Source organism: Callithrix jacchus, chromosome 1, assembly GCF_049354715.1.
Source record: "Callithrix jacchus isolate 240 chromosome 1, calJac240_pri, whole genome shotgun sequence".
In the NCBI taxonomy this organism is placed as follows: Eukaryota; Metazoa; Chordata; class Mammalia; order Primates; family Cebidae; genus Callithrix; species Callithrix jacchus.
The window spans coordinates 17,194,802-17,220,916 of NC_133502.1; the positions used below are offsets into that span (position 1 = coordinate 17,194,802).

The 26,115-nt window shown below is 34.6% G+C and overlaps 1 protein-coding gene across 4 annotated transcripts in view; it reads left to right on the top strand.

Moving 5' to 3' along the window:
• ITGBL1 (integrin subunit beta like 1) overlaps positions 1-26,115 on the top strand; it is a 277,886-nt gene that overhangs the window by 59,669 nt on the left and 192,102 nt on the right. The window lies entirely within an intron of this gene.

The window sequence follows — 26,115 nt, forward strand, 5'->3', positions numbered from 1 at the left end:
ACTTACCTGTGCCAGCCTTGCTGAAATGTGCACCAATGCATCTGTCCAGGGTGGGTCAGTGGTGCCCCAAGTCCCTGCGGCATTGCCCCTTTACGCCACCTACAGGCCATTTTCCTTCTCCCATTCCATGTTATACATATCTGCATCTGAAGTGAGCTGGCATGCATCTGCTGTGAAATGCCCTAAAAACTTTTTCCTCTTCAGTCTTCCCCATACTTGGAGAAATGACTATATGTTTACTGTTTCTCAGAGATTTTGTGTGACCTCAAATGAAAGTGTTAAGAAAGGAACCAATCTCGCTGTGGCTAACGCCAGTAATCCCAGCACTTTGAGAGGCCAAGGCAGGCATCATCAGAGGTCAGGAGATCGAGGCCAGCCTGGCTAACATGGTGAAACCCCATCTCTTCTAAAAATACAAAAAGTTAGCCAGGTGTGGTAGCATATGCCTGTAATCCCAGCTACTCAGAGAGCTGAGGCAGAAGAATCACTTGAACCCAGGGGGAGGCAGAGTTTGCAGTGAGCCAAGATCATGCCATTGCACTCCAGCCTGGGCAACAGAGCAAGACTCCATCTCAAAACAAACAAACAAAAAAACAAAAAAACAAACAAAACGAGAAAAGAAAGGAATCAATCCTTAAACTGAGATTCCTGGTCAGTACATCCAATGTTTCCTCTCTTTTAAAAGCAAAAGTGTATAAATTCCTTTTTTCATTTATAAGAAACCGTAAAATCATGCCTTTTATACCGAGGAACTTTTTTAGCATGCAATAATTTGATTAAACATAATAACCAAAAAGTATATTACCATCATTGTTATGTTAAGATACATCATACATAAAGTGTTCATATGCACACATTGTTACGTTGCTTGATAAATCTAGTTCATCTCTGTATTCTTACAGTACTTTTGTCATCTGTCTAAAGAATAAGAGTCCTGTTTAAAATGCTATCGACTGATGCCTACTCCAGAGTATTTGTCTTAAAACTATCAGTGTTATTGCTCCTGTCATTCACAATAGCTCTTAATTATTGATTTGGATTAATTACTTGGTGAACATTTAAAGCCAATTCAAGGGGAGAAAAAGAACAGTGTATTGATTAGCACCATTACTGAGTATATCAGCTCAGTTTGTCTTAAACAGTGATCCCCCTGGTATGCATAATATTGACCGTGAGAAAATGTAGTTCTGCCATACAAAGTTGAAGTCAAATAATAATGGCATTTATGTTTTTATTAATGTAACAACAATTTACATTAAGTATGTTCTTACTATGTGTTGGAGACCATATTAGTGTATATTATAAACATGATCTTGTTTAATCCAACAATCTACTGAGGATATTTACTATTTTATCTCCATTTTACAGTTGAGGAAACTGCTCAAATCACTTTTCCAATTAATCAGTTGGTTACCACAGTTAGGACTTGCACTGTGTTTTTAGCCATTATACTTAGACATACAAGTTGGAGGCAGTTCTTGATGTTTTAAATTAATGTATCTGTAAAAACAGATACATGTACACCCACATGCAGAGAATACTCCTTTCTCCAGTAGGTACTAAACTTCCAAAATATAATGGCGTGGTATGCACTAAAAATACATATGTTCAAATCCTAACGGAATATCAAGGGGAGCCTGGAACTATTTTGGAAATAAACCTTTGTTGGGATAATGTGAGAGATGGTACCCAGGTCTCTGCAAAAATGCTTTTGATATGAGAATACTGCACTAAGGGTACAGTAATCTACTGCAGAGCTGCCTGATGCAGCTATTTGCAGTGAAGGAAATGTTCTTTATTTGAAATGTCCAATATGGTTTTTCTGTTGAGCACTTGAAATAAGGGTAGTGTAACTTAAAAACCAAATTTTTAATTTTTAAAATCTTAATCAGGTTAAATCTATGTAGTCATATGTGGCTATTGGCTACAGTATTGCAAAGGGCAGGCTAATCTGTACTTACTTCGCTTCTTTCTCTCTCTCCCTTTACTCTCACAACTTCTTCTTTCCTTCCTTCCTTCCTTCCTTCCTTCCTTCCTTCCTTCCTTCCTTCCTTCCTTCCTTCCTGCCTGCCTGCCTTCCTTCCTGTCATCCTTCCTTCCAAGTAAAGGGAATAAACATAAAGTTTGGAATCAAATGAAAGTTCACTTCTTAATAATAATCTAAGTAAATGCATGAGTTTTCCTTCTTAAGTGCAAACACTAAATAATAATACCTACTTATTTCACTATTTTTAGGATAAATGAGACAAAATAAGAGACCTTATTATGGCAATTTTTAGAACTAATTAGATAATATATGTAAAGCATCTAGAAGACCTCCTGCTATAAATGATAGTCTATTGGTGATGATGATGATGATGATGGTGATACTGTTACTAACGCTGTATTCATTTAGCAAATGGGATAGAGGGAGGTCACTATTTCTACGGCAGTGCCTCATGTGGTTAAAGAAAAAAGTCAGATGTTTACTTATTGATACAATATATTTTGTGTCAATAAAGCCATGTGCGTATACAGTGATTTATGAGTATGGGGCAACTGCTCATGTAAGAGCATGTCCACATGCTTTCTGAAAATAGCGTTGAAATATTAGGCTTGTGCTGCTAGTAATAAAATCAAAATCCAGTGAGAGGGATTTGCTGCAGAGCATGTAGAATTTGTACTCAAGTCTTCATTTTCCATCTACTTCTCTTTCGTTTTATAGTTCCTATCAAAAACTGTGACTCTAAGATTCAATGAAAAACATAAATATTGTGGGATTTCATCAAACTTTTTTGATACAAAATAAATGAATATTAAAATTGGTGTTTGAGTATGATCAAAACTTCAGGTGAAATTCTTTTTTACATCTCTTTTTGAACTAATTATTAGCAATGATTTTTAGAGAGTGGCATTTATTTTGTTTAACTTTGCAATACGAGAGTTTCAGGCCCAGTTTTTTAAATGAGTGCAATACTACTAGGCAATGATAGAGAAAATCCAGTATTCCTAGGGAATAAAAATTGAAGAAGTAATCTTTTGGCCAGCAAGTATGTATCAGCATGACCAAGACATGTAACAGCTTCCATCTTTCACTGTGGCCATAGTTCCATGGAGGTAATGGGATCCAATTGTGTTCTTAAAGGATAACCACTGCTCTACTCAGGGCATTCTGCTCATTCCATGGGGAATGCTGGAACGATGTGAGACACCGCAAGGCTGCCTCGCTGGAACCAAGGGATTTAGCAAATGCTAGGAAAGGAAAGCACGTTTAAGCTGAGAATGCAAGTGATTTGCTGAGATGCCAGAACAAGAAGAGAGAAGTCAGAGGATTGCTGAGCACATCACAAACCCATGGGGCCTAAAGGAGACGGAAATGCAGCACGTTAGAGGCCAGATATGCTTCCATTCAAACCCACTGGTGGCAAGGGCCTGACAAGGAAGTGGTAATGAGTCACAAGCGGGATGATGGAGTATGAACCCACTTCCTTCAGACGGCTTGGACATAGTCCTTTTGTAGCTGATTCCTGTTTTAGATCAAAATGCCACTTGAGAGAGAAGATTTTGATGAAAATAAAATAATAAAGGGTTACCAAGTAAAAGAGTGATAAAAAGTGTTGGAATGGAAGAATACATGGTACGTTTACAAACTCTGGGGAGACTCGAAAGAACAGAACTTTGCTAAAGCAAGAGCTGTGTTTGGGACATAGAGTCTGAGATAATACTGGGAAAGTTATTCCTCATCCTTCTATTCACTCATTATTTCACTTCTTCATTCATTTCCAGGCATTGTTCTAGAAGCAGGGGTCATAGCAACAGATGTAACAAGACAATCTCTGCTCACATGCAGCTGTCTTTGTAACAGGGGAAACAGACAGTAAGAAAAGAAGCAAAAAATAAAGTAGGTTAGATGGAGATAAATACTACAGAAAAGTTACATGGGAGAGAGGATCAGGGATCCCTGGGCTGAGGAAAGTGGCAATTTTAAATTGGGTGGCCAGGGCAGGTCTGCCAATTCAAAGGATCTCATTTTTGTATCCAGGGAACAAGACAGGGACCAGTGTGCCTGGACTAAAGGGAATGAGAGGAAGAGTGGGAGGAGATGAAGTCAGAGGAGTGATGGGCGGGGACAGAGGATGTAGTGGAGGCTCCTCGAACCAGCCCAAACACCTGGACAGAGGAGGATTGCTTCTCCACCCGGGCAGCATAGAGAAGGCCTTGTTCCCTGTATGATCCCCACAGGAGTGCACAACAGCTTCCTGCGCCTTTCCTTATGTATCCATTTACAATCCACACAAGTAAAATCACAACAGCTGCCCCGCTAGACTAGTTCTTTTCCTTTCATTCTTTCTTTTTCTACTTATTTTCTTTTTAATTTCTTTTTCTTAATTGGCTTAAACAACAAATTTATTTTCCCAGAGTTCTGGAGGCTCAGGTTGAAGATCAAAATGCTGTTAGGATGGGCTCCTGGGGCGGCATCTGTCCTTAACTTTCAGACAGCACCTTTTGCTGTGGTGGCGACATGGTCTTTATGCTCATGGTGGGAGACAGGGAGAAAGAGAGAAGAGAAGAGAAGAAGAGAGAGAGAGATTGAATGCTCCGGTGTCTTCCTATTCTTATAAAGATACCAGTTCTGTGAGATCAGGCCCCCATCCTTATGATGTCATTTAATTGTCTCCTAAAAGGCCTTGTCTGTACTTACAGTCACAGTGGAAGTGAGGACTTCAACATACGAATGTTGAGGGGATGATTTAGCCCATAACAGTATATGAACTAAAATTGTAGCATTAAAAAATATCTATATTCTGTAATCCCAGCACTTTGGAAGGCTGAGGCCATGGTCACTTGAGGTTAGGAGTTCAAGACCAGCCTGGCCAACATGGTGAAACCCCATCTCTACCAAAAATATTAAAAAATTAGCCAGTGTGGTGGTGTGTGCCTGTAATCCCAACTACTCAGGAGGCTGAGACAGGAGAATCACTTGAACCTGGGAGGCGGAAGTTGCAGTGAGCCAAGATCGTATCACTGCACTCCAGCCTGGGTGACACAGTGAGACTCCATCTCAAAAAAAAAGACAAACAACTCTACATTATGCTAGTAAAGACCTTACAGATGACTTTGCATCCAAAAAGCTACACTAAAAGAAGAAGAAAGACATTCTTAATATTCGCTCTAACTTAGCTCCACTGGGCCAGCCCTGGAGGTTATGATTTCTGTTACTCTTAACACATGTCATGGAGAAATTTGAGTGTGGCCATGAGGAGCCATTTCAGCCTTTTGAGAAGAAATATACCTTGATCAGAACCATGATTTAGGAAGATGAACATGGAGGTAGGAAGATTAGGAGACAGGGGACGAATCCAGTAGTTTAGAGTGCTTTAAGAAAAACGCGATGTGGCTATTAAGTGGGACATAGACAAAGGTCTCCTCAGTCAGCACATATTTGCTGAGTGTCTATGATGTGCCTGTATCTACTGTAACATAGTTACAGTTCTAGGTGCCAGGAACAGGTCAGGGCTCTTCGTGCTCATGCTATTTGCCTTTGATGAAAATGACTGGAAGTCAGACTTGAGAAGCTTTAAACCCAGACACAAGATGACATTGTTTTGATCCAGGCAGACAAGTGGCAAAGAGTGAGAGCAGAGAGTAGGGATGGAATAAAGTCTTGGGGTTAGGAAAATGGAGCAATGTCTACAAAGGACAAGAGAGCCCTTGGCTACATAGCCGCAGGCAAAATCATGCCAATGGACATGACATCTCAAAATGCATTCCTTTCTGGACCAAAAATTTTACTTCAGATCACTCAGGGATGTTTTTCCTTTTATGTAAATTAAAAATGTAAACAAATGAAAATAATGCTGCTTTATGAAAATTCGATCTTTAGCTGCCTTTCTTAGCACATATCTGTTCTATGAAACAAAAGTTATTTGTCCATCTTAGCTCCATTTGTCCTTGAAATAAATATTTGGCTCTAGCTTTCAGATTTCTTAGGAAATCCAATTTATTGCTGGATATGTTTCAGTAATCTGTGAATGACCCCAAATTACCTGTTCATTAGAGAAGACCAGGCCTGGATGACAAACACAGAACCCTTTTCATTCTTCCCATGACTTCTTTTTTTTGGCAAACCATCCTCTTTATAAGAGTCTGTCTCGAAGTTGGATTAGAAGCTGTCCTGGAGTGTGGTGTTCGCCACCCACTGTATTGTAACCTGAAAGTACTTTTGCTAACTGAATGTCAAATTCATGAGGTTTTACTATCTAAATGGTATATTTTGACAAAAATACTATGTACCCTTATTGACAATGAACCTTCTGCTCTAGTGTAATGCTAATCCAATACTGCTTGTTTTTCATGTTAAAAAATCCATAGACGTGTTTTTCATGTTAAAAAAATTAATAAACTTGTTATTAATGCAGATGACTTCCAAAACGTCAAAACCAAACATTTGGTTTATTCACTAGAGGAGTTTATGTTGTTGACATTTAAGATAACTTATTTTTATTCTCTTGAGAACACTTTGAACTTAAAACGTGTACACACAAGACAACTCTCAGAGGGGCTGTTACTGTAGAAAGAAGATCAAATCATGTGCTCCACCATAGTCATCCTCAGTGTTGGTCCAGAAGCAGTGTGTGTCACTTCCAGTGATTCAGGACCAGCTGGTAGAAGGGACAGACATTCCATGCTGCCATGAGCAACTGCTGTGTGGTCCAGGATGACTTTTCCAAAAGCTTTACTCATGGATCCTCAGAGCACGTCTGTTTTTATAGAGACAAAATGAGATGGCTGAAAGAATCGTGGACTATGGCCAAATTCGGAGTCATCCCCTGGTTGTAAGTGGGCGAAAGAGAGGCGACAGAACCATTTTTTACTGCAGTAAAGTGTCATTAATCCATGTCTTAATGAGATTAAGGGGAAAAACACTTTCTTTTTTTTTTTTTAACTAGCTCTCTTCTACGCTGCAAGTTAGACAACTTTTTCTGCAGAAGTTTGAAAGAGGAAACAATTGCTCCTTTGCTGGAAATTCTCATTAGGAGCATTGCCTTTCAAACAACAATGCCCCTGCTGACATGCTTCAGATTCTATGTATATAATCATCTCACATTGCCCTTCTCCTCATTTATTTTATAAAAAAAATAATCAAGTTCTTTTTTTTTTTTGGTGAGAGATAAATTGTAAAACTCAATGTATTCTCTTTTCTCTTTTTTGCAATTATTCTTGAATACAAATTTAAAAAATGACACCAGGGGTTGATATCTAGAGAAGACTATGAAAAAAATGAATATACATTAATTTGGGAAAGATATTGATGGTCATTACGCCAACTGACATATTTATAGAGCTGTCATCACTGATGTAATTTTGCATTTGTTTGTGTAATTACTTAATATTTGTTTCTTCTACTGTAGTATAAGGATGCAGATGACTTCCAAACGTCAAAATGTTTAAATGTAGAGGTAATCACAGATGTGTCAGCTCTACACTGCTTTTGGAGGGCCGCACACCACCTTGGCACATGGCTGGCACCCCATTTGTATGTTTGTTGGTGAAAGAAAGAATGAATAACTACCTATAATTGAAATGTTATGCAATTTCTTATTATAGTGCTTGTCCAAGTTTTTTGGAGCACCTCTAGCTATAGAGAAAAATTTTTCTTCATAAGGGTGCTCATGGGTTTTAAGCAGTCTTGAATATTAGAAACCTTTTTCTTTTATTGAGCTGATATACATTCATATACAGACTATACTATTCAAAAATAAAATAATTGTATATAGAAAAATGACTGATATAAAGGAACAACCTTCTTTATGTAATTTATGTCCTAATTAATGGACTTTTCTTGTTTAGGATTCATTCCTTTTCATTCAAGCATTGTTCACAGAAGTTGATTAGTTGTTAATTATAAATGGCTAAAACTAATGCTTAATGCTAATTACAAATGGCTAAAACAAATGCTAAAACTAATTATTTCTTAATTTTAAGAAAGAATTTTGTTGTGGAAAAATATGAGTACTATAAAAAGGTCAGTGGGGGTCACCCTATCTATTGTAACTAAAGTGAAATTGACTTGAACCTACATTTTCTTCAGCTCCTTTTTCCTACCTCTTCCTTGGCCCCTTATTCTGGCCTTAGATTACTCTAATAAATGTTAGCTATTTTGAGGAGGAATGCATTGCTCCCATAGAAAGCACAAATAATTGCAATCAGTGATGTTTTATAGTTACTATTTCTATTTTTATTTATTATAAAAATAGGGGATATGTGCACACATGAAAGCATTCTCATTGTATAACATTAAAGTATTACAGGTAAAACCAAAGCCCTCTGTAAACAGTAGCACCTCTAGTCACGATTAAGTATTTAAATATATATGCATATGTACATATATGCATATATCATTGTTTTAGGGGTCTTGATATGTGGTACCTCAAGACTCTCTTCTCTGAATTTTTCCAATCCAGTATTAGTTAATCATACATTTTGCATTTTCATATATATATATGTATATGTTTATATATATTTCTGATGTACTTGCTTATTTTTACTCTGAAAAATAACCCTATTTTGATTACTTCACATCAAGAAGTTGGTTTCACTCTTACCTTTAAATTGTTCTACCTTCAAATACAAACAGTTTATTTGAAATTGTGGCAATAAGAACTCAGGAGTCAAATGCTAGTTTCTTTTCTTCTTTATTAGTTTACTTTAAGTTCTGGGATACACATGCAGAACTTGCAGGTTTGTTACATAGGTATACACGTGTCGTAGCGGTTTGCTGCACCAATCAACCTGCCATCTACATTAGGTATTTCTCCTAATGCTATTTCTCCCCTAGCCCCCTCACCCTCCAACAGGCCCTGGTGTGTGATGTTCCCCTTCCTGTGTCCATGTATTCTCATTTTTCAGCTTCCACTTATGTTTATTGCAGCATTATTCACAATAGCAAAACTAGAAACCAACCCAAATGCCCATCAATGATAGATGGATAAGGAAAACGTGGCACGTATATACCATGGAATACTATGCAGCCATAAAAAAGATGAGTTCATGTCCTTTGCAGAAACATGGATGAAGCTGGAAACCATCATTTTCAGCAAACTAACAGGAATGGAAAGCTAAAGTCTAGTTTCTAGGCACTCTTTTGGTTTGATTTTGAAATCTGAAAAATCAGGGTTGGAGCGTGTGTGTGTGTGTGTGTGTGTGTGTAAGAAAAGTACAGTAAACAACTTTGGCACCTAAATTAAACACTAGTTAGCATTTTTCTACTTTTAGAATGTCTATTTGTCTATAATACCATCATAGATTTATGTATTATCTTCTTATAATTTTTTCTGAATTATTTGGTAAGTTGCAGATATCATGGCACTCTACCCCCAAAACTCCAGCTCTCATCTACTAAAAATAAGTACATTTTCTTGTATCAACACAATGCCATAATCACATCCAAGAAAAGTAACAATAATTTCTTATATAATACCAATTAAAGTAAAAGTTTCCTATTGTTTTCAGAATATTTTAAAGCTAAATTCCTTTTTTGATCCTATGCTAACCAAGTTTTATACACTCTATTTAGTTATGTCTTTTTAGTCTCTTTTTAAAAAAACTCACATCTGTTAAAATAAAATTTGAATTCAATGAATCACACCCATTTAAAGGATACACTTTAGTGAATATTGACCATACATGTGTGTTCGATTCTACCCTCACAATCAAGATACAAAACAATTGCATCATCTCCAGAACATTTGCTCGTGCCCCATGGCTATCCATCTCTCCTTCCATCAGCCCATAGGCAACCACCGAGATACTTTCTGTTGTTAAAAGTTAGTTTGCATTTTTGTAATGTAATATAAGAATATAAAAGAAATAATGTACTTCGTACTCTTCTGTGTCTGACATCTTTTACTCTGCCTGTATTTGAGATTCATCCATGCTGTTGCATGTAATATTACAGGTATGAATATATCACTATTTCCTTCACCATTCAACTATGGATGGTCATTTGAGTTGTTTCCATTTGGGGCTATGATGAATAAAACTATGATGTACATTCATCCCTAAGTTTTCATGTAGGCATGTGTTTTGTTTCTCTTCAGTGAATCTAATAATAGGTTTAATTGTAGAAGAAACTGCAAAACAGTTTTACATAATCCTCAGCAATGTCTGAGAGTTCTGGTTACTCTGTATCTGCCAACACTTTTTTTTTCAGGAGTTTTAATATTAGCCATTCTAACAATGTGTCAAGTTTCACTGATATCAAATTTCAGTTAAATTTTGCTAGTATCAAATTTCACTGATAACAATGTTTTGAATATTTTCGTATGGTTATTGGCCATTTACATATTCACTTGGGAAGTGAATGTTCAGATTTTGTCATGTTTATTTAGGAATTTGTCTTTTCATTACTCAGAAGAGCATTCATATATTCTTTATAGGAATCCTTTGGCAGGTATATATTGCAAGTAATTTTTCCCATTCCATAGCTTGCCTTTGACTTTTCTTATTATATGTTTTGAAGATAAAATGTTTATGATTTTGTTAAAATCCAATTTTTAGATTTTTTTCTTTAATGGTTCATGTGTTTTGTCTGCTATATAAGCAACCTGCTATTTTCTTCTTGAAAAATGTTTCATTACAAAGTTACTGTTTTTATTATATAAAGGTTTATTCATATTTTTATTTCTGCATGAGTTTTTATATTTCTGTCTTTCAATGAATTTATCCATTTAATCAAAGTTTTCAATTTATTGGCATTGAGCTATTTATAATATGGCCTTATTGCCCTTACAATATTCAAGGAATCTCTAGTTGTGCTCACTCTAACTCAGAATATTGTAATTTGTTTATTTTTTGTGTTTTCAACACAAATGTTTGTGTACATTATTGTTTATAAATTTAATTGATATTTCTGAAGAGTCAGCTTTTGGCCTCATTGATTTTTCTCTATGGTTTCTTTTTTAAATTTCCTTTATTTTAGTTCTTATATTTGTTAATTCATTTGTGCCATTTTGTGTTCTTTTCCTAGATTCATGAGGAGAACTCTGAGTTCATTGATTTTTAGCATTTTAAAAATTTTATGATTATTTTGCTTAAAATATTTTAAAATTTATTTGTGATGTCTTGTTTTACCTATGGTTTGTTTAGAAATAAGTTGTTTTCCAGATACTAAATGTATATAATGAATATTCTTGCAAATGTCATTAAGTAGTTCTGAAAATGAAAATAACAGAAGAGGGAGCTCTGTGTAGGTGGACAAGATATTCTGAACTTCAAAGTTAGGGATCAAGTAATTTTCTATAAAGATCAGCGTAGCAAAATATGTAGGCCAGATCCCATAGTAAGATATTATAAGACAAAAGAGAATGAAGCAAATGACATCCCTAGAGGTAATAAAAACTAGTCAAATAAAATAAATAAAAATTTCACTTGTATTTCAAAACAAGCTAAATGACAATGCAAAACATGGAGTGACATTCTAAAACAGAATTAGAGAAAGTGAAATGTGAGGCACTATAACAAGGAAAAATAGAAGTGAAAGAAGAGAAAATAATTTCAGAAATGAAGACTAAACTAGAAATATCAAAAGAGCTAATAAACACATGGATGATGCTTTATGAAAAACCGAAGGTGAAAGTAGAAAAAAATTGAGAAGGAGAAAGAAATTCAGAAAGAAAGAAAAATAATTTGAGAGAAATTAAAACATGAAATATGAGTAAAGAAGTTCTGAAATACAGATAATAGGCATCTCTAAAGAAGAAAACAAAAGCAAGGGAAATAACCAATACTAAAATCTATAATTTAAAAAAAGTTTCTGCAGTGAAAAAATGATGAAAATTATTTTAAACTGCATGTTAAAAGAGCACACCAAATGTCACATTGACCAGAATTAACAAAGACCAAAATATGTTCTAATAAAACTATTGGATTTTAAAGAAAAAGAAAGAAAAAATAATAATTGGGCATCCAGAAAAAACAGAAAGTGACATTGGAAAAAGAAATTAGCATCAGTATTTTTGGCAACTATACTTTACTCCAGAAGACAATGAGGCTATGTAGTTAATGTGGTTTGGCTCTGTGTCCCCACCCAAATCTCACCTTGAATTGTAATCCCCCATGTGCTGAGAAAGAAACCTGGTGGGAGGTGATTGAATCATGGAGGTGGTTTCCTTCATGTTGTTCTCATGATAGTGAGTGAGTTCTCATGAGATCTGATGGTTTAAAAGTGGCACTTCTAATTTACACTCCCACCAACAGTGTAAGACAATGTGGCAATTCCTCAAGGACCTAGACATAGAAATTCCATTTGACCCAGTAATCCCATTACTAGGTATATATCCAAAGGATTATAAATCGTTCTACTATAAGGACACATACACACGAATGTTCATTTCAGCATAGCAAAGACCTGGCACCAACCCAAATGCCCATCAATGATAGACTGGACAGGGAAAATGTGGCACATATACACCATGGAATACTATGCAGCCATAAAAAATGATGAGTTCATGTCCTTTGTAGGGACATGGATGAACCTGGAAACCATCATTCTCAGCAAACTGACACAAGAACAGAAAATCAAACACCGCATGTTCTCACTCATAGGCAGGTGTTGAACAATGAGAACACATGGACACAGGGAGGGGAGCATCATGCACTGGGGTCTGTAGGGGGGAAATAGGGGAGGGACAGTGGGGGGTGGGGAGTCGGGGAGATATAGCATGGGGAGAAATGCCAGATATAGGTGATGGGGAGGAAGGCAGCACATCACACTGCCATGTGTGTACCTATGCGACAATCTTGCATGTTCTTCACATGTACCCTAAAACCTAAAACGCAATTACAAAAAATTGAAGGAAAAAAAAAGTGGCACTTCTGCCTTCTCTCTTTCTCTCCTGCTCCCATACAAGACTTGTTTTGCTTCCCCTTTGCCATGATTGTAAGTTCCCTGAGGTCTCCAGAGCCATGAGAAACTGTGAGTCAATTAAACCTCTTTTCTTTATAAATTACCTAGTTTCAGGCAGTTCTTTATCTCAGCGTGAACATGAACTAAAACAGCAGTTAAGATAATCAAGAAAAAATTGTGTGCCAACAATTTTCTATCTAAAAAAATCACCTTCCAGTATAAAAGGCATAGAAAAACTGTTATCTATTAGCATGAACTCAGAGAATATTGAGTAATCTAATAAAGAAACAGGCTAAAACAACCAAAATGACTAGAGAGAAGAGACGGGTGGTACATATTAAACACTGGTGGGAAGGATTAAAAACATAGTGACTTATGTTGACAAGTCTCACTTTAGTATGAAGACTAGACTAGAACAAGTCTTAGTGTAAAACTATGACTAAATGCAGTTTAATGGGTAAAAGTATGAAATATAATTATACATACATATATATGTGTATATATATGTGTGTGTATATATATGTGGGGGGAGACAGGACAGAGTATTGCTGGACAATCAAATTATATTTTCACTTTAAATAAAATAATATACTGTAGTGATGTCTACTAGTTTATCACAACTAAGAGTAATTATAATATTGGTAATTGCCTTGCCACTTCTGTGATACTGGATGCCATGTATCACGGTGATCCTTTTACCCATCCAGGGTTTTGCATAGATGGGTTCTCCCTTAAGAATGCTGCTACCAATATCTTCTTGTGTTCTCACCCTTCCCTTTTGGTGGAAGATTTCCAAAACCAGGACTGAAAGTAAAGTTTGTTTGTGCTGGTGCGTACCCCCTGGGTGTGTTTCTTTTAATAGAAATCAGTATTATTTTATTTCACATCATGATATTTTATATTTTTATCTAAATTTGTTTGGATATGTTTGATAATTTACATATGTAGCCTTTAGTTTACCAAAAATTAACACAAGAATTAGGTCTTACATTTAATCTATTAATCAGCATACACCATGAACATTCGTGATGAGTTAGAGGATTTTTTTAGAAATGTAGGTATGGGTTTCTGTCTACACTAATGAGATTTTGATTATTTAGCTTTGTTATTGACCTAAAAACACATTTTTGGGATATGTCGTATGTGAGCAGCAACAGTTTCTAATGAAATTTTCTTGGTCTGACTGTCAACTTCAAATTCTTGAAGGGCAAACCATACAGTTACTTAGTGTCTGGTTGGGTCTAGATTTATCTTAAAAAATGACTAAGAAGGTTGGGCATGGTGGCTGACACCTGTAATCTCAGCCCTTTGGGAGGCTGAAGTGGGCATATCCCAAGGTCAGGAGTGAAACCCCCATGTCTACCCTATGGTGAAACCCCATCTCTACAAAAAATACAAAAATTAGCTGGGCGTGGTGGTGTGTGCCTATAGTCCCAGCTTCTTGGGAGGCTGAGGCAGAAGAATCGTTTGAACCCAGAAGGCAGAGGTTGTAGTGAGCCTAGATCACACCACTGCACTCTAGCCTGGGTGACAGAGTGAGACTCCTTCTAAAAATAAAGAAAAAGAAAATCACGTTCAAAAGTCCAAGGAGATTTCTTATGTTCTCTCTTTGAACTACTAGAGGAACTGCAACATAGGAAGAAATATTAGAAAATTTAATTTTATTTAAAAAACTTTGGGGTATATAGGATAAACTTTCAATAATGGCTAAGCTTATAAAATTTAACTGAAATGTGTATACTATATATTTAGTTATAACTGTTCATTTTTAAAAAGCTCATAACAGTTGGTTCCAATCAGAGATTGTCAATATTACTTTATGTAATTTAAGTGACTTTGAATGTTATGAAATAGGAAAAAAATGAACAATTGTTTATATGATATTATATAATATGTTTTCAGGGCTCTGGTATTTCTGCCACTGCTCCACTGAACTGCAATTTAACTTAACTGTAACTTAAAGTTTCAGTTTCAGTTTTTGTTAGTTATTAATATTCATCCACATATTTAGTTGTTATTTATCCAGGTCGTGCTACTTTTGCAGGTTAGATATTGTGCTGTTTTAAAGCAATATTCTGGAAAGGATAAAAAAATTAGCCTTTAACAATATAGTATGAAGTCAAGGTTAGTGAGAAGGCTTTTGCACAATTGGAAGTAAGACATTTGCACTGAAAAACAGGGGTGGTTTGTTTCTGGAACGTGCCACACCCAATTACTTCATAGCGTATACATATTTTTTTTTTGAGAATTTACTTTATTAAGTAGTTTAGGTGTTTTATTAGTGATTTTGATTTTTCTTGAAGGTTTTATACTTTTTAATTTATAACATTCAAGACAAATAATATGCACATCTGAAAATAAGTTGTATAATTCTATTTAAATAACTATTTTTCCAAGTTATTCCTTAAAAGTAAGTTATTTATTTGAAGAGATTATTTTTAATCAAATGGATGCCATTGAATAAATATTCAAAACAAAATATGTGAAGAAGTACACAAAATCATTTTTGGTAATTCTCTCTTTATCTAAGAAGGTAATTTCTATCTTAAGAACCTGCACAGAGTAAATATTCAGTACATCAACTGTCAAGTAGTGTGTTTATTCATCACAGATTAAAAATCATCAAATTCATAATTGTTCTGCTTAATAGAGGCTTAACTATATTTTAGCAGATTCCAAATATATGTTAATGTATATTTTGGAATTCAGTATGAGTATATTTAGATGCTAATTGCAAATTAATCTTTCTTCCTAAAATGTAAATTCCATGGATTATAAATATTATTCCCATTGCAGATTTTCTAAATAGTGTTTCTGCTGGTAAAGTCTTCTTCATCACTCTCTGGTACTTAAGATTAGAAAGAAAAAAGGCAAGTAACTGAACAAGCGAAAGTCTTCTTTGAACATGAAGTTATCAAATGAAACTGTACGTGTGCAAAGAAATTTGAAACCATTACCTTGCAGATGTCTTTTTTGCATAACAGTATTTTGATAAAATGAAAAGATTGATCAAAGTAACAACTCTAAATAATAGCATTTCACTGTCATGAGGATGATTATAATTATCAATGGAAGCCGAGGAGCATTAGCTCCTAACTCCTAATATTAGGTTCAATTTTTATTGCGTAGTAATTCGAAGACATGCAATTAAACTAACCTAGGATTGTTGGAGTAGAAAATAACTACTGTGGGAAACACAATTAACGCTACACAAAAGAGGGGCCATATTTCCAATGGCTGGTGTTAAAACCAACATTTGGTTAAACCGTAGGCCAGAGCTTAATATCATCATCACAGGACACACTTCTAGGATTACAAGAGTGTATCCAAAAGTGACTAACACTTTAATGATATTAATTTTATTATTAAAAGTTTTTATGGTCAACTTTCAAAATCATGGCATTGTGATGTAGGGTGAAAGTTCCTCTGCACTGCCATGTGATTATTTCTGCCATGACCCTGCTGCACATTTGCCATTCCCAAGGGACACTGACTTTCAACTTGGGTCTCTGGAAGAGCCAGACCCACCTCTGCCAGTATAGCTTACTGCTAATGGTCATGTTGCAGTAGCATTATCAAGCTTTTCTTCTTCTCTCAAAGAAACTGATTCAGGTAATGCTTTACTTCCTTTACAACCAGGGACTGGACACACTGTCTTCAAACAAAGCTCTGTGCAGTGTTGGTGGGAAATGCTTTCTGAATATTTTTAGAAGCAGACTTAAAATTGTAGCATGATTTCTTATATTTTCCACAAACGCACCTGACGCTTTCCTCATTTGCTTGAGAAACATAATCCTTAAAGTCTGGATTCTTTCCTGTATTTGATGTTAAATGTAATGGTTAAAACTTTTTAATTAGAAGTTAAGTGTAAATCTAAACACTAAGTTTTGTTCATATTACTCACATTCTGAAACTGATTTTGTATCATATTAAACTATATCAAAGAGAAGATTTTGCAGCAGGTATCTGAGTATTATGATTTTCAATGATGAAATACAGTAAAAAAGCTTGGCTAAGCATCTTGGCTAAGGCCTAACGTCAGTGTTTTCCTAATACAATTCATAAAACTTACTTTTCTAATAAAGAAATCTATTTAAACTGCTACTTTGGACAACTTGAAATCAAAGAAGATTAAATATTCCATTAATGACGTTAAATTAGTGAAGTAGGAAATGGCCCAATTGTTCAAATCTTTGCTTATTTTCCAAGTTTGAAAATAAGAAGCTAGTAAAGCAACAAAGAAGAAATAATCAGATATAGAAGGGTATTCAGGAAATAGTGTGTCAGGGAAGGCAAAGGTAGTTTTTCAAAGAAAAAAATAAGTGAGTGGTCAACAGCATCATAATCAGCACAGTCTAATCATACAAATGTAGACTATCATTTTTGTGTCTGCAGCACAGATACCATTGTCAACATTGAAAAGAATAGGTTCAGGGGGTAATGAGAGCAAAAGTTTGGATGGGAAGAACCATATGGATGCGAGGAAGGAAAAAGAGCAGGCACAGGCTATTCTTTCCAGAAGCTTGGGTTGGGGGGGAAAGGGTAAAACAAGAAATGGGTTCACAATTCTTAGAGTTGACAAAGGTTGCCTTTGTGTTTTAGAGGAGGAGATAAGTAGGCATGGTTTAGGTCAATGGCAACACACTAAAAGATAAGACAATTTAAAAGTGTGGGAGAAAGATGGATTCAAATCCAGGAGCAAACAGAAGATGGACTCCAAGATTCAGATAAATCAGTAAAGAATCAACAGGTAGCTTCCTGTTTCTTCTAAAAATGGAAAGGCCCTAGAAAGGGTCAGTGCAGAGATTGGACAGTCTTAACTGACAGGACTAGTGAGAGGAAATCTTAGTTCATGATGGCCTTGATCTTCTTGATGGAGCAGAAAACAAGGCAGTCTTGTTGGGACTGAAGAGAATGAAGATTAGGAAGGGTGTTAAAGGTTCATAAAGGTCAAAAAATTGATAGAAGGTGTTGGAGGTTTTTTTTTAAGGCAATAAAAGGCTTATTAAGCTGTGTTGAGTGCTCAGAGAAATCTGGAGACCATGGTTTTCATTCCATAAATCTGTACATAGGAGTGATTATTTTTCCAGCAGTAATGATTAATCCAGGTGGAGAGGAGAGATTGTGAAATTTATCCAGGATAAAATAAAGTAGTGTAACGTAAGTTGTTCTGGTGGTGCTACAGAAGGAACAAATGGAGCATTTGTCAGAGATGATTATGACCACCATGCTTCTTGCCTTCATTCTGTGGCTCTCTTCGTCATATTCCTCTTGTCGTCAGTCTTTTCAGAAGCATCGTTGCTTTTATCTACTTGGGATTGGCTTTGCTGAATTGACCCCAGAAAAGGCCAGAACAATGTTTCTTTCCCTTTTGTCATTTGTGCTTAGCTGCATTATGCTCAATATATCCACTTGATATATCACCCTGTTAAGGGTGAATCTACACAGAGGATATTTTAGAAATCTTAAGTATGTTTTTATTAACTCAAAAAAGCAAAATTTCACCTATTCCAGCAGAAGAGTAACAAAAGTATACTCTGAGGTTACCCAGAAATTACTTTCTGATGAGGCTTCACCCCGTCTTTTGGAGGTCTGGGAGGCTGTGCTCTTCTGGGAGTGCTTGGAGTTAATGCGAGACCTTAATTACAGAATATAATGTTAGCTGGCAGAGACATCAAATTATTTTAGTTTGAACTTTCAGCCTTTCTCAAAACATTTGAATCCCTATTAAAATCATAACTGGAGAGTTTTCTAAATTTCCTCTGACTTGATGAAATCTAGGCTGACTCGGAGCTTGTCTCTGTGGAAACTTTATCTAAATTTAATCTAGGTCCAGACTCTTTCCTTAAGGATAAGTTGAGAGCTCATGTTTCAGAAACGAAAACATGTTAAAGCGAACTGACATGATCTTCACAAACAACAACAGAGACAATAACAACAACAACAACAACAACATGTTCCACGATGTGCTTAAGTTCTTCAGACGATTGGATTCCAAAACTTGTGGAGAGTCTTGCAAAAACTTTTTCCTTGCAAGGATTCCCAATTCAAATGTCTTCTTCATAATCATTCTTAAAAGTCCAAGTGAAAATTTTTCATATGGTCCTTAGGAAGTATAAGTTGAACATTGATAGTTGGCTTAATTTGTGTCAGAATAGAGTTTTTAAAGTATATTTCTCACGGTTAGTTTTTTTTTTAATTTTAGCTTTTGGAATAGATTTTGCATTTGATCCTCAATTTATTCTCTTTACCTTAAGTATAACTATCTGGGGAAGGTTGGTGTCCCCTTTCTCTTAAAAGGACTCTGCCTGGCAAATAAAAGACTAGTCTATAAGTGTTTTCTCTAAAACAATATCTGTGCCCTATCCCTCCCTGAAGTCATGCTTACTAATAGAACAAGTTGCATTTTTTTTAACTTCTAGAAGTTTTCAGTTTCCATAAGAGGGAATATGTAAAACAACATCCATTTTCCCCAGAGCAACTAGTATAGGAAATATTATTTAGCGTAAATTCTAAAGGAATATAATTCTAAAATAAATAACCATAAAGGCATATACTTTCTTGAAAGTGATATTGAGAAGAGGCCAAATTGAGGGCAATTCTTGAAGTTGAGTAGTACAGTAGAAAAGAGAAGACGGTGGATATTAAGACTGAGTACAAATTTATGATTTGAGGCAAGTCAGTTGGTCTCCCTGTTCTAAACATTGGCTTTCTCATTCTCAACTCATAAGGTTGTGGTCAATAATTCATTGTGCTAATAAATTTGAGGACCAAGGTACAATATGTACCCTTTTCTTACCCTCAGGTTTTAAAAATCTGGCTCATAAAGACTTCTGATGCAAGTCTTCTATTATTTTCTTATAGTTATCTCACTAACAAGTAATACCTTTCAACACAGATGATGATTTCTGGTAAAATTAATTTATTATAATCTCATATACATATTTTGAGTAACAGAAATAGATGAGATTAAAATAATTTTGTATGAAACTTAATCTTTAGAAGTACACAACATTTCAAGGAAGGCTTTGAATTCAGCCATGAAGCCTGATGGTATGTGGCAATTTTAGGATGTCGTTGCTCACTGTGGCTTTGGAAATGGTGAAATTAAAATGAAAGTATACATTTTAAATGCAGATAGTTTGTTTCACTTAGCATAGAGCAGTATGGTAAATTCACTAAGCTTCCTAGATTCAAGGTTGATTCAATCATCTTAATACAATTAATTATTAATTTTTAAACACACAAATTTTATGTAAAGCAAAAATGTTCCTGTTTCCTAGAAAATTAAAATAGTCATGTGGATCACGATGTATTAAATTGCTTGAATCAACTCCCAGTCATTTCTACCTTAGAATGAACTTTGCAGGTAGTCTATATCTTTAGCTTTTATTAATGGATTCTAAGATTGTTTGCCTGAAGATCAACTGAGTTTTAGTCATGATTATTGACAGGTGGCTAATTGCAGCTTAATAAACTTAAAGAAGCATACAATAATTGTATGAAGGGCTGTTAATCCTATGTCAAACTTGATTATATAGATAAAAATTATGTTTGGATCATGCTTTAAAGTCTCACACTAATTAAAGCTTATAATTAATGTCTGTGCAAACATACATCATAATTTTATCAGTATTAGAATAAATAAGTTATTTGCAAGAGTCATTTAAAGGATAGTTACAATTTTATGTACGTAAAACAGGTTTTTGACCTAGGATCAAGTTTTAAAATTTATACCGGTATAAGTAAGAAAATGTATAGTAGAAAAATCAGATTTGTAGAGTGAACTGGATTTATATTCTACTTTTGCTATTCATCAGTGGTGTACCCATAAAAAAGTAGTTCTAAAGAAGATGGATTCTTAGTTCTAAAGAAGGAAACAGTTTACTGGGGTTGGGGGCATGTAAAGACATGATAACAGACTAGAAGTAATGAATATGAGGAGGCATAGTGGGGGGGTCTAGAAAAGTTTCCTCTCCCATTTGAGGATCAAGAAGCCTTTCAAGTAGTAAACAAAAAGTCAAGAAGAAACACTGGCTTACAGTTTGGTAGAAATGAAAATTGCTTATAACCGTTTTAAAGAACTTTATGGCTATATCTATTAAACTGACATATGCAGATTTGATTTTTTAAATTTACTTTTAGAAATTGATTTTTTTAAATATAGAACATGAACTTAATGAGCAAAACTCAGAAAAAAAACAGCACCTGAAGGATCTCACCATGGAACTATAAATTATGAACAATTTTTTAATGTTACAAAATTAAAAAGAAAGTATTTTATTCTAAGAAGCTAATGGATATATTACTTCCAAAAATTAAGAGCTCAAAGAAGAAATGTCAGGCACATCAGGGAAAATTACATGAAAGCAGAGAGAAATTCTTTTTTAAAACAATTTAAGAAATACTTATATAATGTTTATTATGTGACAAGCACTCTTTCGCACTTTATAATTTTTATTTTACATAGAAATCCCATAATGCAAATACTATCATTTTCTCATTCTATAGGTGAGCATTTATTCTGTGATATATAAAGAGGTTAAATAACTTGCTGAAGTTCACACAGCAAATCCACGTAGTGGAGCTTTGTGATCAGAGGTACAGTTGTGGAGTCCATGACTGAGATTTATGCTGTACTGCTTCTAAAATGGCAAGGTGAGCTGGCAGTGTTTTTGAGGAAACTATAGGGAAAAAAATAAATATATTGTAAGAATGAAGAATGTTAGAATGAATGTACCGACAGGAAGAATAGATGCACCCAGCCCTTTGGGAACAAGAAACACAGGCTTAAAAATATTAGAAGAATTGAATGAAAAGTAACCAAGTTTTACATCAACAAGTAGCGAGAAAATGATAGAGAACAAAAGGGCAAAAGGGAGATCCAATATAAACATAATTGGGGAACTTGCTGAAGAGAATAGAAAACATAGAGTAATTTTCAAAGATCTAATTCAAGATTATTTGTTGAAAATATGTATACCTTTATCTGTAGAAAAGAAAAAAATATGTCCCAGGGGAAAAACAAACTTAAAAAAAACCCAGATAATTCAGCAGGAAAATCTTCCATAGTAAAATTAGTGGATTTGAAAAAATTAATGGGAGAACCAGGCTAAATATAAACAATTTTTAAAAATCATCTTGTTCAGGGAATTGTAACAACAGCCATCAATCAATCAGTTATATGCACAAAAGAGATATTTTTACACATGAAAGAAGTAAAAGAATATCCTGATTAGAGCATTTTTGGGGGAAACCATGAGAGAAAAAGCTTCTATCAAGGAAGTAACAGATGAGCCCCTTTAATAAACACCTTTCCCAGGCATTGTAGATACAGTTAACAGGACAAAAGTGTTTTGGTTCTCACTGAGCTAGTATTCTAGTTATACAATGGCACAGAGAAAAACAAATTAGAGAATAGAAACATTAGACTATGTTCAAGAATGCTTATTGGCCAGGGTGATATTCAGCTATGTGCTGATTTAATTATAATAGTGGTTTTTTTTGTTTTTCTTTGAGACAGAGTTTCGCTCTTGTTACCCAGGCTGGAGTGCAATGGTGCGATCTCGGCTCACTGCAACCTCCACCTCCTGGGTTCAGGCAATTCTACTGCCTCAGCCTCCTGAGTAGCTGGGATTACAGGCCCGCATCACCATGCCCAGCTAATTTTTTTGTATTTTTAGTAGAGACGGGGTTTCACCATGTTGACCAGGATGGTGTTGATCTCTTGACCTCGTGATCCACCCACCTCGGCCTCCCAAAGTTCAGGGATTACAGGCTTGAGCCACCGCACCCGGCCTATAATATTGTTAATACTATGATACTTCTCTAACAGTTGGTGAAAAGATGTTGCCCCATGTTTTCTAAGATTTTTCAGCCTGTCTGTCTACTGGGACCATCCCTTGGGACTCATGGACCTGACTGTGATTCAACAATTAAAGAGTGAAGGCAGAGCAAAGCAGCAAGTCTCTAGACTGACATATGTTCAGATTGGTTACTCCTAAATATTTTGAATATTATATCTGTTTATAGTTAAACTTCTGGCATGGCAACAACTGAAAATAATCCCCAATGTCCAATAGCAGAGGGAAGACTAATTTTTAAAATTAATCATACAGTGAAATATATTAAGATGAAAATAAATGAAATACAGCTACCAGAACAAAATGGATGAATCTTACAATATTATAAATGTTGCAAACGTAATATTGGGTAAAATGTTATGATAAAAATGATAGCTTTGAGTAACAGAGTTCATGTAGTATGATTCCTTTATGAAGGTTAGAATGTATGTGAAGTTAACCTGGTCACTTACGCATATTTACAAATGCTGTAAAAATGTAAAAAAGAAAAGCAAAGATATCAGAAACTTAAAATTCAGGGTAGTTGTTGCAATTACTGTGGGCTAAACGGGATACTCATTGTGATCCTGGTTTTCATTGTCCAGGTGGTGGTTACATGACTTGCCTTTCATTATTAGGTGTTAAACCATAGGTAGGTTTGTATGTACACTTTAGTGTTGATAATACTCTGGAACAAAACAATTCACATAGCAGAAACAAAACAAATGAAAACAGTTAAAGGGTTCGAAATGGAAGTAAGAAAAAGAACAGAATAAACCAAAAAAGTAAAGAAAGTTAATGAAAACAAACAAAAATGATAGAAAGAATAAAAAAGTCCAATGTTAAGTCTTTGAAAACTGTACAGCCTTCCTGCAAACTTAATTTTAAAAACTAACGAACTCAAAACAAAAATGAAAAGCAACAGATAAACAACAAAGAAGCAAATAATGGGTAATATATTAAGAATAAAACTGTATACATTACCTGTAGAATTAGCATCGAATTAAGAATACAGTGAGCAACTTTTTCCAGCTAGCTTATAAATTTAGATGAATCTCAATTTCCCAGAAATATATATATATATATATATATATATACACATATTTTTTTTTTTGAGATGGAGTTTCGCTCTTGTTACCCATGCTGGAGTGCAATGGCGGGATCTCGGCTCACCACAACCTCCACCTCCTGGGTTCAGGCAATTCTCCTGCCTCAGCCTCCTGAGTAGCTGGGATTACAGGCACGCGCCACCATGCCCAGCTAATTTTTTGTATTTTTAGTAGAGACAGGGTTTCACCATGTTGACCAGGATGGGTCTCGATCTCTTGACCTCGTGATCCACCCGCCTCGGCCTCCCAAAGTGCTGGGATTACAGGCGTAAGCCACCATGCCTGGCCTCCCAGAAATATTTTTTAATATGACTCAAAAAGAGATAGAACTAAATAAGGTGGCTTATTTAAATCATAGCTCCTTTCAGTATTTTACTGAAGATGCTACAAGTGAAGTCAAAAGAGTACAGCAATGTGAAGAAAAATAATTCTCAAATATTTTAGTACCAGTAGATTTCTATCATTTTAGAAAGAAAAGAATAAAACCAGAAAAAAACACAAAATATGGATTATTAAATCTGCTGATTATTAAAAATCTCTCTTGGATATATTGCAACAGACTGCAGACCACCAAGATTACAAAAATAATGAAAATCCTGAATATCAGAAATTTGTGTGTGTCTGTTTAACTTATATATCTATATATTTTATGGACTTACTTAACACTTTATATTCCTTTCCTAGAATTTATTGCTAATTTTTTTCTTGTTTGTTGATACCTATCTTCCTCCTTTTTATATTTATTATGAGAGCTAATGACTTTGCCATTTTACTAGCTATTGGATTTATTAAGCTCACTTATTTGTGTAATTATTTCCTAATTTATTAACTTCTGCTTTCATCTTTAATCCTTCTCCTATTCTAACAATATTTAATGACTATTTTTTAATTAAAAGATTAATTTTATTACATTCTGTCTTGTTTAGTAAGAAAAATATTTAAGAAGATAGATTTTTTTCTTTAATACCTCTTTGGAAGTATACAAAAAGATCTGAGAGTGTTGCAAATAAAAATTATTTATGCATGTAAATATCAATGCCTAGATGAAACAGATGTCTGGGGAGGGTAGTGGGGAGGGAACTGGAGATGGTTAATTGGTACAAACTATAATTACATAGATTGAATAAGATCTAGTATTTAATAGCACAACAGGATGACTACAGCCAAAAATAATTTGTACATTTTTAAGTAACTAAAAGATTGAATTGTTTGTAATACAGAGAAAGGATAAATGTTTGAGATGATAGATCCCCATTGCCCTGATGTGATTATTATACATTGTGTGTCTCTATCAAAATATTTCATGCACTATATAAATATATACACCTATTTTACATCCACAACTATTAAAAAAATGCATTCTTACATTAAATATATGTATATATGTATAGATATATTCATACACACACACACACACGAAGAGAGGAAGCAAACTCTAAAGAGGTCTATTAACCATAGTTACAGTTTTAGATGTTTAAAAGTCCTATCACTAGATAGTGCTCAAAATAAGACAAAGTGTTTGACATATAAATATTATAAAACTTTGAAGAATAAGTTTAGTTCTTAAATATTTTTAGAATGTAGAAAAGAAGGTCACCTTCTAAAGTTTATTCTTCAAAACATCCACAAATAAATATGACATTACAAAACTCTATACCAAACTCAATGGGTTGCTAAGAATTTAAATACTGTATTAGCAAATAGAAATAACAGCATGTTTAAGGATACCATACTATTACCAATGATATCAGTACAAAAGAGGGAAGGCTGGTTTAATTTTAGTATCTTTTAAGATCGTTTTTCCATATTGATAGGTCGATCTACTTTAGAAATCATGTGATCATTTCTACAGAGCTTGAAAAGCTATTTGAGCAAATTTAACTTAGTTTATGCCTTAAATGTATGACAATTAACTAAAATGGATGAATATTTCCTATATATGAAAAGAATACATATCATAGTCTCCCCAAAAAATAGCATTAAATTTAGTGCATTTAAGTGAAGAATAAGAAACATATTCACTTTGGTTATCATTTTAAACATTGTTTTATATGTAGAAGGGAAAATAACAAAATAAGTAAACAATTATCTTAACTATTTAACTATCATTAACTCGATAAAGATCTTATTATACAGCTAAAACAAAAGAAAACAACATATCTGGAACAAAAGAATTCTTATAAGTAATAAGAAAATATAGTAGACAATTTATTGAAACTGACAAACTGTTTCTATATTATAAATTATTGTAGATCTGTGAATTTACCTTATATTAATC